Here is a 12926-nt window from a genome sequence, read left to right on the forward strand (position 1 = left end):
TGAACTTGCACCTGTGACAAGCTGTGACAAGATGACACCAAGCTGTGTAGAGCAGTCAACATGATGGAGGGAAGGGGTGCCATCCACAGGGACCTGAACAGGCTAGAGAGGTGGGCCTGTATGAACCTCATGAAGTTCAGTAAGGCTGAGTGCAAGGTCTTGCACCTGGGTTGGTGCAGTCCCAAGCACAGCTACAGGCTGGGAAGGAGAATGGAGTGAGAGCATCCCTGATGAGAGAGACTTGTGGATGTTTAGAGGAAAAGGTTAATATGACCCAACAATTTGTGCTTGCAGCCCAGAAAGCCAATTGCATCCTGGGCTACCTCAGAAGAATTGCAGCTAGCAGGCTAAGGGAGGTGATTCTTCCCCTCTGCTCTGTTCTTGTGAGACCCCACCTGGAGTACTCTCTTCTGGGGTTTCCAACACGTGGGAGTTGTGATCCTGTTGGAGTGAGTCCAGATAAGGGCCATTAAGTTGATCCTGGAGCACCTCTCCTATGAAGAAAGGCTGAGAGTGATGGGGCTGTTCAGCCTTGGAAGGAGAAGGCTCTGGGAAGACCTTATGGCATCTTTGAGTATTGAAAGCGGACCGACAGTAAGGCTGGAGAGGGACCTTTTAAAAGGGTATTGAGCGACAGGACAAGGGGGAATGGCCTTAAGCTGAAAGAGGGTAGGTTTAGATGAGGTATTAGGAAGACATTCTTTACTGTGAGGGTAGTGAGGCACTGGAAGAGGTTGCCCAGAGAAGTGGATGCCCTTCCTCTGGAGGTGTTCAGGACCAGGCTGGATGGGCCTTAGGGCAACCTGATCTTGTGGATGTCCCTGTCTGTGGCAGCGTGATTGAAACCAGATGATCTTTACGGTCTCTTCCAACTCTAACCTTTCTGTTTCTGTGGAGAAAAAAAAGAAATGGAGAACCATGGCACAGCAGATGAGGTAAAAAACCCCTTATCCATATATAGTTGATGGTCTTTTATGTGAATAAAATGGGTGATCACATGATACATCATGAAGACATACCTACTATTGAAGGTGACTGTCATGCTTTAGCTCAGAAAGCACGTGTTTTTCGAAAACATGAGCACAAACTTGTGGAGCTTCTGAACTGGTTCATCAAAGATTCTTTTTATTGCATCAGTCTTGTTTTCAAACTAGAGTAAATCTGTTATTTTCCAGGGTACTCTTATTACCATTTTTAATGTAGAACTGAATTTTGTATGTCTGAATGTAAAACTTGTGTTTTGTTAATAATTTCTGCTAGTTCTTTTACTTCTAAGGTGTCTCTACTGCCAGTTATTCTGTGTACAATGTTCATTGTAATATTTCTTCTGTGTTGCACCTGTAACCAATTTTGATTTCTGCTCAACTAAGCTTAAAATCTATCCCTGCAAGATTCTCACACTGAGATTCTGTAGCGTAATGTTTAATACATTCCACCTCTGAAATACATTAATACTAAAAGTGAGTTTTTACAGGATCCAAGTTGAGCTTAGACCCTTCAAATATTGATACCCTTACCCCTTTGTGCAGTCCCTGTGTGATTTTTATTTTTTTCTCTCCCCCCCTCCTCAGTCCCCCCACCTCTGCTCCTTGGCATGCAGCAGCAGGTGAGATGTGATCGAACAACTGTCTTGGCTGGGTTTTGAGAGCTAAATTTTTTTTTTAAGTCATGCACTTCAGGAGAAAAATCAATCATTTCTGTTTTTTCCGGGAACTCATGGGAATAAAAAAGACTAATATCTAGGTTGATTCAGCTGAATTCTAGAAAATTAACATAATAATCAGCAAATGTCTGTCCCTTATAGACTTAACCACATACATACAACTCACTTGTTTTTTCTTTCATAATGAAGCTTTTTGAAATGAGAATATTTTGAGCATCAATTTTTACTTTGAATGTAATCCTTGGACTCAGTTTCTGTTTATAATTAAATTGGAACACCATGAAGTGTTATTGTGCAGCTCTTAACCTGGAAAAATTTCTTTCATTGGCAATTTGCAGAATTTAGGTTGTGAAAGCAGTGAGAGGGGTAGCTGAAGAAGGGAAATTTGGTGACCAGAAGAGACCCTGACTAATGGATATTACAGCTAAGGAATGTTGGGTATGTTCCTCCCCATCAGTCCTGTAGAAAGAAGAGCTGGGAACTGTATCAATTGCTTATCACAGTGTTCTGTTTAATAGTAGTGGAAGGACAGTGCTAGAGGGACCCAGTTCTGAACCTGTGGGTAGTATTTTTCTGTAAAGTAATTTTGTTGCTGTAAATTGAGCTTCACAGTGAGTGTATGTTCTACAGAACTCATATGCCTGGACAGACAGTCATTCTCTGAGGTCATACACAGCTGTGTAACAGCAAATTAATACTGCAATGTAAGAACCCTCAATACTGGTGTCTCTTAATGAAATATGGCTAAAAGTATAAGCATAAGCTGCCTTCTGTTGCTTTTGGGATCCTAATTCTCTTGCAGAACCAGGGACATCTGCACCTTATCAGTGATGTCATGCTGATTACTCCCAAAAAATAGGGGTAAAGTTATTGTCAGTGTTTCAAACTAAAACTGAAGTTACCTGGTACTCCAAGTGCTCCAAAGCATTGATATCATCTGCACTTCAGGTGTATTAAAAGATAATAAGGTATGCAGATAGGGCTTGGAAGAGGAGAACAAGCCCTGTACTGCTATTGCTGTATAGGTGTCATGAGGGTTACATCTTGTGTGTTGTGCTAAGGAGGAAAGTGAGATTTTCATCTCTGCTGCTTTTATCTGCCCACATGCTTTCTGAACAAGTCCGTATTCCTGGAAAATTGATCAATGTGAACAAGCTCAGTTTTAGCCAGTCATTAGGTGTCCTTTGCAGAGGCATCTTCAGTGGTCCTCTTGTGCCTTTTGGCTAGCAAGTTACTTCAGTAGCTCCCAGTCAGCCTGGAATAGTAATCAGCTTTTCTGTGTACACTAGGAATTTGCAAAGGAAGCTAAACAGGAAAACTAGGGAAAGAATACATTTGTCTATTGTACCAAGATTTTCTTACTGGTCAAATTTCTGTTTTTCTTAATCTAGAAATAGACATCAAACCAATGGGTAGTTACATAAGGAACAGTGTCTAGTAATCAGATAAGTCTTCAAAAATGTTAGGTAGAAGGGATTTAGTGTTTTTCTTGTTTGTTTTTGAGGAACAAATAGGATCTTTCATAACTCTAGGTATTTGCTAATCTGCATAGAAAGTTAGTTGTATGGATGTGGAAAATATACAGCTCTTCATGTGAAAAGCTGCTTTGATTTGAGTGTGCTGCAAAGAATTATAAATGAAAGAATATAGGTGTTACCTGGACCTGTAGGTTTAAGTACACACAGGACTGTGTAACTTAAGTGTTAGATTACCATTTTTTCAGGAAGTAATACTAATAGGTTTGGGCTGTGAGTGGTGAATGAGTTGGGCTGGTATTTTTGTTTCATCCCGCTTTTGCTTTTCAGAATTCATTAATGACTGTTCTCCCTTATCTATGGCTCTGTTTTTTCTGTCAGTGTTTTCTGGCACTGTGATAGTTTGTTTGAATGAAATCGGGTGCTTGGACCTGAAGGAATGCAAGGACCTTTAGGAGTCCTGAGACAAGGTTACTAAATAACTCTTCTTTCTGAAGCTGGAATTTGGGGATGGGGGTTGATAGGAAGGCTGGGGAAGGGCTTTAAAAAACCTGTACACACTATTTTCAAAATTACTTTTTCTTTCGTATCTTAAGTTTTATTAGTGGTCATTTTTGACAAGAGCCAGAAAAGATATTTGGTAGCTGGGGGTTAATACCTTGGCCATGCTACAGGACAAAATAGATCATAGTACATAAAAATGGAAAGGAAGATTGTGTGTGTTCCCTGTTCATCTAAAATTTGCTGCCTTGTTTTTAGGAGTTCTCATATGTTTGAGGAAAATCACCATGAACAAACCCTATTTCCCTTAAAACTGCTAATAGTCGTCACATATGAGAAGGCTTGTATCAACAGATGAATCCTGAGTATAGTCCAGATCTACTTGGCTGCAGCTGAATGGTGAAGGAAGTATCTGTTTGTTTGAAGATGTGGTTCCCTGCAACGTACCGATACACTTATCTTTATTAAGCACAGGAGACTGTGGAAACATAAGGATCATACTGAAGTGTTAAATGGCTTTTGTTAAATAGGAAGCTACGCATGAAATGCAGTTTTTGCCGATATTAAAGCATGATGGTGTGTTTTTAGGAGAATGGGACTAAGCTGGTGTCATGTATAGGTAGATGAGTTATGGATAATGATGCTCCTGATTGCCTTGGCTAATACTGCACATCTGTAAAAAGAATTCACATTTTGTATTGAAGGGTAAGAACTAAATAGTCCTCCTTTCAAGGTACTTTTCTTGCTTTCATTGAAGGGGAGTCCTTGTTCATGCAAGTTTTCGTGGGAGTTTTAAGAAGCAGCAGTGGTTCTTTCTTGGTGTAGAGCCAGCCTAAAGCAATAGGATTTATTAATCTGCAGTGTTAATGAAGATAGTGGAGAACTGACTGTTTCAGGGTAACAACTAGAGTGTGTATTGATCACGTACTCAGAAAAGTGGCATGGTTATCTGTGGTCCTACTTTTGTGGTTCTCACAATGTGTTGAACATTTTTCTGAAGATTATTTCCTTTTTCATGATAATTAGGAAGTCATTCTTGCAGCTGAAGCTTGATTACTCCAAGCCTGCTCATCAGTCACATAAAGGAATACATTTCCTTCACATGGGAATTAACAGGAAGAGATGTTTTACATCTGGTTGAAACTAGAAAAAGTAGCACAGAATTTCTCTGGGTTGATTAGTCTGTCAGAAACTACAGTTAAGCAGTCCTCCAGCTATATGAATTTAATACCTGGCTTCTGCTTTTTAACCTTCTGCATAGAGTAGAACCAATCAGAGAGTTCTTTTAGAGACTTTTGGGGTTTTTATGCACCTTGGCCACTGTTGCATGGGTTTGTTTTTTTTTTTTTTCAACTGAAAAATGTGTTAAGGTGCATTTTCACACTTGAGGATCTCTAGTAATTTAACTGAGGTAGTGATGCCGGAGGATCAGTGTCCCTCCTTCATACTTACTAAGTGTTTTAATCACCTTATCTTCTACAAATCTAAGGAATGAGTACTGTCCTCCTGAAGCTTCCATCATGCTGAGTTGTGATGGTGCATGTGTGTGCTTGTTGTGTACTGTGATTTTTCAAGCTAAGCCAGGCAAGGTAAGAGTGCACGTGCCAAGCTCCTGGCATTCCTGTTGGAATCATCACCAGGGTGATGCTGATGTCGATAATACTTACAGAGAAATTACCTCATAGGTATAGAATTGGTGTAATCTCTTCAGTTCTTTCACATTGAGTCTTGTACTCCTCTTGGGTAATTCTTTTTCCTTCCATGTAGAAATAGGCTAGTTTACAAAAGTAAAAAATCAAAGTCTACAGTGAACATAGCCATTCACTTACACAGCTGTGTTCTACCTCTTGTCTCACCATGATAAAAGAGACAGAAGTGATCCAATGTGGCAATTCACATAAGAAAGCCCTCAAAAATCTTGGGTGAAAGATTTTACTTTATTTTTACTTTTAAGGTTTTACTTTTTCTTACTTGTTATCTGGAACACTAATAATAAGTAACTTCTTCATCCTAAAAAGATAATCTGGATGTTAGTTCTGTCTACCTGCTCGTCCCTCTTGTTTGAAGTATGGCCATAGGCATTGACATCCTTCAGATTAATCTTGTGAGCAAATCTTTTCTGAGACAAGAACTGTTCAGTGATGGAATATTCTGATTTCTGGCTTCTGCTGACAAACGTAACGGTGGCTGGAGGGTAGAAATTAATGCTTATACAAACTTTCAAGACTTGCTTCCTCTTTAGGCTAGTATGTACAGCTTGCATTCAACTCTGATCTGCTGTGACACTCTGGAAAAGAGAAAGTGACCCCTGAGACAACTGAACAATGAAGTCTTTTTCAGCCTGGGATCATATTGGTAATAGATTGACAATATTCAAATTGCACTAGGAGACAGAAATGACAGTGAGTAACTTGTGGAAAACTGGGCGTCAAATATTGGTCTGTTTTCTGTGTCCAGCAAAACTGACACATCACAACGAAGCTTTTCTCTGATTTGAAAGACTGAGGAATTAATTCAAGTTATTAATGCAAGTTCTTATAGCTGAATTATAGAATTCATTGAAATACAGGTATTTGTAGAAAGACAAGGTATCAGACTCTACAGTAAGACTGGGGACCATTTCTATGGCTAATAGTGACCGAAGTTGTCTGGCTTCAAGAATTCTGTGGTTTTGGGGGTGGGGAGAACTGGGAAGGTCAGCAGTGTGTGCTTTTGAATATGGAGTTTTGTAGTCTGTAGAACTCTGGGAAAATGGGGATAAATAAAGCCAATTAATAGTGAAGGGGCTTTGTAAGATCTAAGTTTGTATAGTAATATTTGTCTTGATTATAGAATTAAAATTGCGTAACTGATCTGTAAATAACTTAAGAGGGGATGACTTCACAACTTAACTAGCTGATTTTTTGGAAATCTTGTACTTATTTTTCAAGTTATTAAAACTTAATTGGTATGTCTATAGTAGGTTTAATATTATCAAGTTCTCAAGGGATTTATAGTTCTATCCAGGGCTTGACAGACAAATTCTACAGTTCAGTAGACAGAGTTAAGAGATTTAGTAAATATTAATAAAATAAATCTATTGTATAACTAAATCTTCAGGGAAATTGCTCTGATGGTTCAATTTAAAAAAAGAAACATGATCTTGGTGATTTTATGGAGTTTTCTTATTAAAATTATTTTCAGTAATTGAAGGGGGTATCATATTTATTAGATAAACTTCAATAAAAACTTCAGATGTATAGAGTAAACTGATAGGGAATTAAGTGGTGTGTTTTTAAAACTCAGGAAAAAAGAGGTATTTGAAAGTTAGTATTCACTTCAGGGAATGGTGTTTGTTTGACTAGAAAAGAGAAGCCTGCCTGTGGCTCTCACACAGCATTTTTATATTCTTGGCTTAAAAAAAAGAAGTAAAAATGCTGGAAGCTGTCAGGATGAAAGCAAATCAGATGTTGTGCCCAGCTTCTCAGTTGAGTGGGTACAGTGTCTCTACTGGGGAACAGTTATGTTGTGTTAATAACGTTTGTTTCCAGTTATTCCTAAAATTGGACAAAAGTAGACATGAGCAGTGCAGCAGCAGAGCTGTTCTTACTTCCTGAGCTACCTGTGGGTGTCTGGGACATGTCAATTTTCACCAGCTGTATATGGGAACAGAACATTGATTTAGGTTATAAGGACTAGGATCTGACTTTGCCAGATTTGAATGAAGAGATGCTTCTGAGCTTATCTGAAACGCTGTTGTGAAGTCCTAGTTTATACATTATAGAGAAGTTCAAGTCATACAGAGCCAAGATCTGTGTACGGGCTGTCCTATGACCTCTAAATGCATTATGTGCCATGCAGTCATTCCTATCAGTGGCAATTGCCAACAAATACATATCAATTTTTATGTTTTGCTTTTAAATCTACAAGGAATAAGCAAGTCTCTTTTAGAGGAGGGAAGGGGATAGAATGGGTTATTTGTGGGAGTCTGGCAGAGTGTAGAGTAGCTGGAAGAAGATGCGCTTTCCTCTGTGGTTTGTTACCTGACACTAGCAGTTCTATTGCAACTTTTATTGTAGGTGTACAGAGTGTTTTAGAGAAGTCAGGTAAGGGCAGTGGAGAAATCCAGTGTGACGATTTGGGAGGGAGAAAAGGCAATAGATGGTTGTTTAGTTTGTTTGGTGTGTGGATTTGGGTTTTTTTTTGTTTCGTTTTTAATATGGAGGAAGTATGTGAAGCTTCTTAAGAAATGGGAATTATTTACATAGTTGAGACTGCAAATAAAGTAGACCTTGTAACAAATCATTTGGTATTCATTGCCCAGCACCCAGGAGCCACACAGACCTTCAGTAAGGAAATCTGCAAATCAGAGGGATAGTTTTGGCAAAAGGTGTTAAAAAGCATGTTTGCAAAGAATGAGCCATTGCTGTTTGTCAGTTTACTAGGAGCTCAAGGTGTTGTGCTCAAGGAAATAAAAAGTTGTTGCTGTAGCTGTTGTACAGGAGCGTAATAGAGTTACTAACCTCTCAGGAGAAACATAGGTCTTCAATATAACTTCTTCTGATGGTGACCTGCAGGAAATTCTCAAACTAAATATTATTCAAAATAATAGTAGTCATGTAGGACCAAGAATGCATCTAGCACATCTCATAGTTTTGTAAGCAACAAAGCATTCCTACTTAGCCTGCCTTAATCTCTCCACTGGGAATCTGTTACCTGGCAGCTGTTTGCTGACCTAACTGCTGTGCATTGCCTACTCACAGAACATGAAGTCTTGGGCGTGCCTCTGTTTTTCAGTCACAGAAACATCTATCAGAAGAACTGCCTGACTCCTTACCTGAGTTTTGACTGTTAATTTACACACCCTTATTATTTGTCATTGTATTTTAGCTTTTTTTTTTAATGGAGGGAAGCTTGTTACATGTGTGCTTAATGAAAGCCTGGTGTTAATATGAACTATAGTCAACTGCCTGTTTTAAGGACTAAATAGACTAAATAAGATTGACTAAAATAGGGAGAAAAATGGGGTTTTGGTATTCTAATAAGACACGGAGTGCATTCTCCTGTGAAAATGGCCAGTGTGGTTTTAAGACCATGTCTGTTGCCTAATAAATGCAGTTTCAGCAATCTTGAATTTGGGTTCATGTGTACAGTTGGCTGGTTACAGTATTTTTTTTTTCCCATGAAGCATTTTTGGAACACATCATTCTTTATGAGCAAAGGTTAACTAGGGCCTGAAGGAAGCTCGAAGCAGCGAAGTAGAGATGTATTTGTAGCAAGGACCACTGACCAAGCTCAGGGTAATTACTGCTACGTATTATTTAAAGGTAGACTCTGTTCAACTCTGCTGCTGTCTTCCGAAAGATGGTGTTCTTCTCCCCTAACCAAGTTGCATGTCCAAAGCCACTGTGGTTACATACTTACTTCCCACATGGCATGATTTCGATTCACATAGTCAGAAAGGCAGCCTGTATGATGCCAGAATAAATATTTTGGTCTTAGAGTTATGAGTATTGTTGCCTTAACTGTATGATTTTTTGCAATGGAATTAGAGCTCTGGAAATCTTCATAGAGCTGTCTTTTGAAATAGTACATTGGTATAGAATTTTTTTTTTGTGGATGGACATGATCATCTTGTTAGCTAATGGAATAATCTTTGGGAGGAATGCAGTATTTGGAGACTTGAGAGGTTGGCATAAATAGGGGCTTGGTATCTCTGAGCTTCAGGGATCTTGCATTACAGTCTGAAAAACTGCTGTGATGAACTTGATTATTTTTTTGGTATTGCTGATTTTTGTCAGCATTTGTTGCCCCAAGTAAAGTTGACTTGGCTGTGAGAAGGCTTTTTTGGATTTTGGTTTTTGATCTAAAATATAAAACTGTGGAAAACAGTTCTTACATGATACTAAGATTACATAGTAATGTCTTTCAATGAGTAATTATTTGTTCGGGAGCTCTCCCACAGATTCTTACCAATATTGGAACTTCAAGATTATTAAAGTAGTTGTAGGAAGCTACTTGAAGGGTAACATTAGTGTACGGCATCAGGACAGCTCTTAGAAAATGGTCCTTGGATGAACTGTTCAGTCACTGAAACAAGCAAATATATCTCCTCTCCATTCCTCTCAAACATATACTCCCTGAGATAGTTGTTTCCTATATAGCTCTGAAAGTATGAAGACAGCAAATTGCCAACCAAACACATGTAGTCTTTCAAATTTACAGTTTGTCTTGAATTTCAGTGCTGGCTCAACTGTGGCTGGGGGAGAAACTGCCTCAAATGTTGAAGGATGTGATGGCAAGGGCAGATGGCATTTTAGTGTCATGGGGTATTAAATAGGACTGCATGTAGTGAAGTCCATTTTTCTTTTTCTGTGCAGCTTGGAGGTCCTTGGAATGCTGAAGACGTCACTATTTTTTCTTTCTAATAATCTTGGTTAACAAAATGGCTATGAATGTTGCCTAGGGAACAGTTGTATGGAGGCATTTCCTTCCTTTGATCTTCAAGGAGGTCAGTGGCAAAGCTGCCCTTGTTCCTGCTTGTGTCCTTTTTCACTGCTACATAAGTATGTAGCAAGGCCAGGCAATGGCCAGGCATTGTGTCTCTGAAGCTGCTTTTTGGAGGTGTGTGCTTGTTTATGCACATCATCCTTGCCTAAGGATCTGGCCTGTGCTGACAAGGTACTGCTATTTAAGGGAGTCAAGTAGCATAAAATGATCTCAGGCTTCTGACTGATCTTCAGAAAAGTCTTGGTGCCCTGTACTATCTGTTATAAACCCGTAGCTTTCCATGTTTTTTCATGTTTTCGTGTTATATTCACCTTTTTAAAACCCTCTATGTAGGCTTCAAGCTCTTCAGGAGCCCCCAGCCATTCAGTTTTACCTTAAACCTAGTCCCTTCTGAGCAGTTGAAGCTGTGATTTAGTAGGAAACCTTTTTTATAAAATAGGTACAAAAATTAATTTAACTTGGAATTGAAGTAAAAGTCAGTATAAAAAGTGGCAATTGTATTGCAGCCTGTGGACTACCTGTGGTGAGCTGGTCCATGCACCCAGGCACCACTTCTGAGACTTAAGGAAGTCAATGGGGTTGTGTCGTACTGCCAGTTGTTGTGTGCCACGTGGCAGTGAATGGGCTGGAGGAGCTGCCTGCCTTGGGCCCTGGGAACTGTGAGCAAGAGGGAGGGATTTGTATCTGTGCTGCATCTAGTTTGCTCACACATGTGCCACCAGTTGAAATAAAATTAATTGCTCCAAGAAAGCTCTTTTTCAGACAGTTTTATTTTTTTCATAGAATTGTAGAATGGTCCAAGTTGGAAGGGACCTTAAAGATGATTTAGTTTCAACTCCCTCTGCCATGGGCAGGGGTGCTGTTTCCTAAATCAGGTTGCTCATGGCCCCATCCAACCTGGCCTTGAACATGTCCACGGATGGGACTTCCACAACTTCTCTAGGCAGCAATTTTTGTCCTTTTGTCACTATAATCTGCTGTGCTTAGATTACAAGAGAGAAAGCTTGCATTTCTTTTGGCGTTTTGAAGGTATGTAACATGGGGCATGAACTGATTAGCAAATCTACTCTGTAGAACTTCTCTGACAAAGATGTTAAAGGTGGACCATCTTATGGTATTTACTTAATGTTATTTTTGTGTAGTACTAATTTGGTAACTGCAGCAGAAGAGTTTGCATCATGACAAATTTCAATTGAGCAGAACTAGTAAATAGATTCAACAGACTGGCTTGCGTAACACTGTTTGGATAGTTCTGCTATGCTTTTCTCTTTCCGTGGTTAAAGGCTTTGCAGATAGTTCTGTTATGGGTCTTGCGTCAGCTGAACAGGTATATAACTGTCTGGATTTCTGGAATCTCTATATTAACACATTAACTTCTTTAGTTTTTCTAATGTATGTGCTGTGCTAATGTTAGCTTTTTGGATGACTCTCCTGTAACTTTCCTTCAATTACTTAATAAGAGTTATTTGATCCTATAGATCTAGAACTGTTCAGATCGTAAGGATCTGTGCTGACCTAGCAGGAGTGTTTCCTGGTATCTTACTTGTCTTACCCACTAGTGTTTTTCTCCTTCCCTCTGTGTTCCTGTACTTTTACACTGTAATTTAGGGGTTTAAAAATCTATAGTCCAAGGTAAGCATTTTTAGTCCTACTACTGCCCTCTTGCTTGGATGCAGAGCTATAGAGCTCTCACTTTTAGTTTTGAGACGTGAGGGAAAATCCAGTTTCCCTACATCGTTGCTGTTCCAGTGTTCCCATCTCCAATTCTTCCTATGACAGTCCATATTTCCCAGGTGCAGTAGCATCCTGGCCCTTGTCCTTGTGGGCATGCTTAGGGTTTTCCTTGTTCAGGGTGTTCCATATCCTTCATCTGCCCTTGTGGGGCAATTGAGGAACTGTGTTGTCTTAAACAGAAGCATGGTCAAGCTTAAGTACCTTCTTTCCAGTTGCTTGCCAAAGGGTCTGGCTCAGGCAGGTGCGTGCTGCCTTGCTGTGGGCTCTTGTTTCATTAAAAGTCCTGAGAGGGCACAGATGGGACCGAGGCCAGGAGTGACATGTCCAAGATAGTCTGTTGCACCCTGAGCAGCTGCCAAAGGGCAGGAAGCCTGACCTAATTCTTTGAGTCGAAGTGATCCCAGTTGGCTGGGAAGCAGTTCAGTGAATTTGCTTGTTCCCCATTTCCAAGAGATTCTTGGGGAAACAGGTAAGGTTATGGGAGTACAGCTTGTATCACGTCCTTCTGGAAACATTGTTGTGTGTTGCTTTATTGCCTAGCCAGCCATGGATAAAAAAGAAAAATACGTATTCCAAGGAGCATGAGTAACTTCTGATGCTTGTCATGCTGTAAAGGTAGAAGTAAAATCTCAAAGGGTATTTCAAGAACTGTAAGTTCTCTCATATTTCTGCTCAATACCTGTATTGTGTCTAAATCTAAACCAGGACTTTAAGCAAACAACTTTGGCTGAAAGCGATCTCATTCTTAAAAGTCAGTTTTACTACAGAGCTTGCCTGTGCTAATCAGTTGCTCTGGATCTTTCTCGGCTTCACTTGGAGAAGCAGATTTGATAGCAAGCACTTGAAAGGAAGACTAACATGACAGGTTGGCTTGTTGCATATCTGGGACTGTCTTGAGTAGCTTAGAGTTTATGGTTCGCTGTTTGGCTTATTTCTCAAAGCAGTTTCCTTTTACTTAAGTGCGGGAATAACTTTGGCTACAAACTCTGACAGTGGTATGGCCTCTGTTACTTACACTAGCAGGCAACTGAACTATAAACTGCACAGATGCTAATAGTGGTTGG

General features: G+C 39.7%; 1 protein-coding gene across 3 annotated transcripts in view; it reads left to right on the forward strand.

Annotated features, from left to right (window-relative positions):
- The window catches only part of ATP8A2 (ATPase phospholipid transporting 8A2), a 330508-nt gene that overhangs the window by 104958 nt on the left and 212624 nt on the right, over window positions 1-12926 (forward strand). The window lies entirely within an intron of this gene.

This window comes from Pithys albifrons, chromosome 1 (assembly GCF_047495875.1).
Source record: "Pithys albifrons albifrons isolate INPA30051 chromosome 1, PitAlb_v1, whole genome shotgun sequence".
In the NCBI taxonomy this organism is placed as follows: domain Eukaryota; kingdom Metazoa; phylum Chordata; class Aves; order Passeriformes; family Thamnophilidae; genus Pithys; species Pithys albifrons.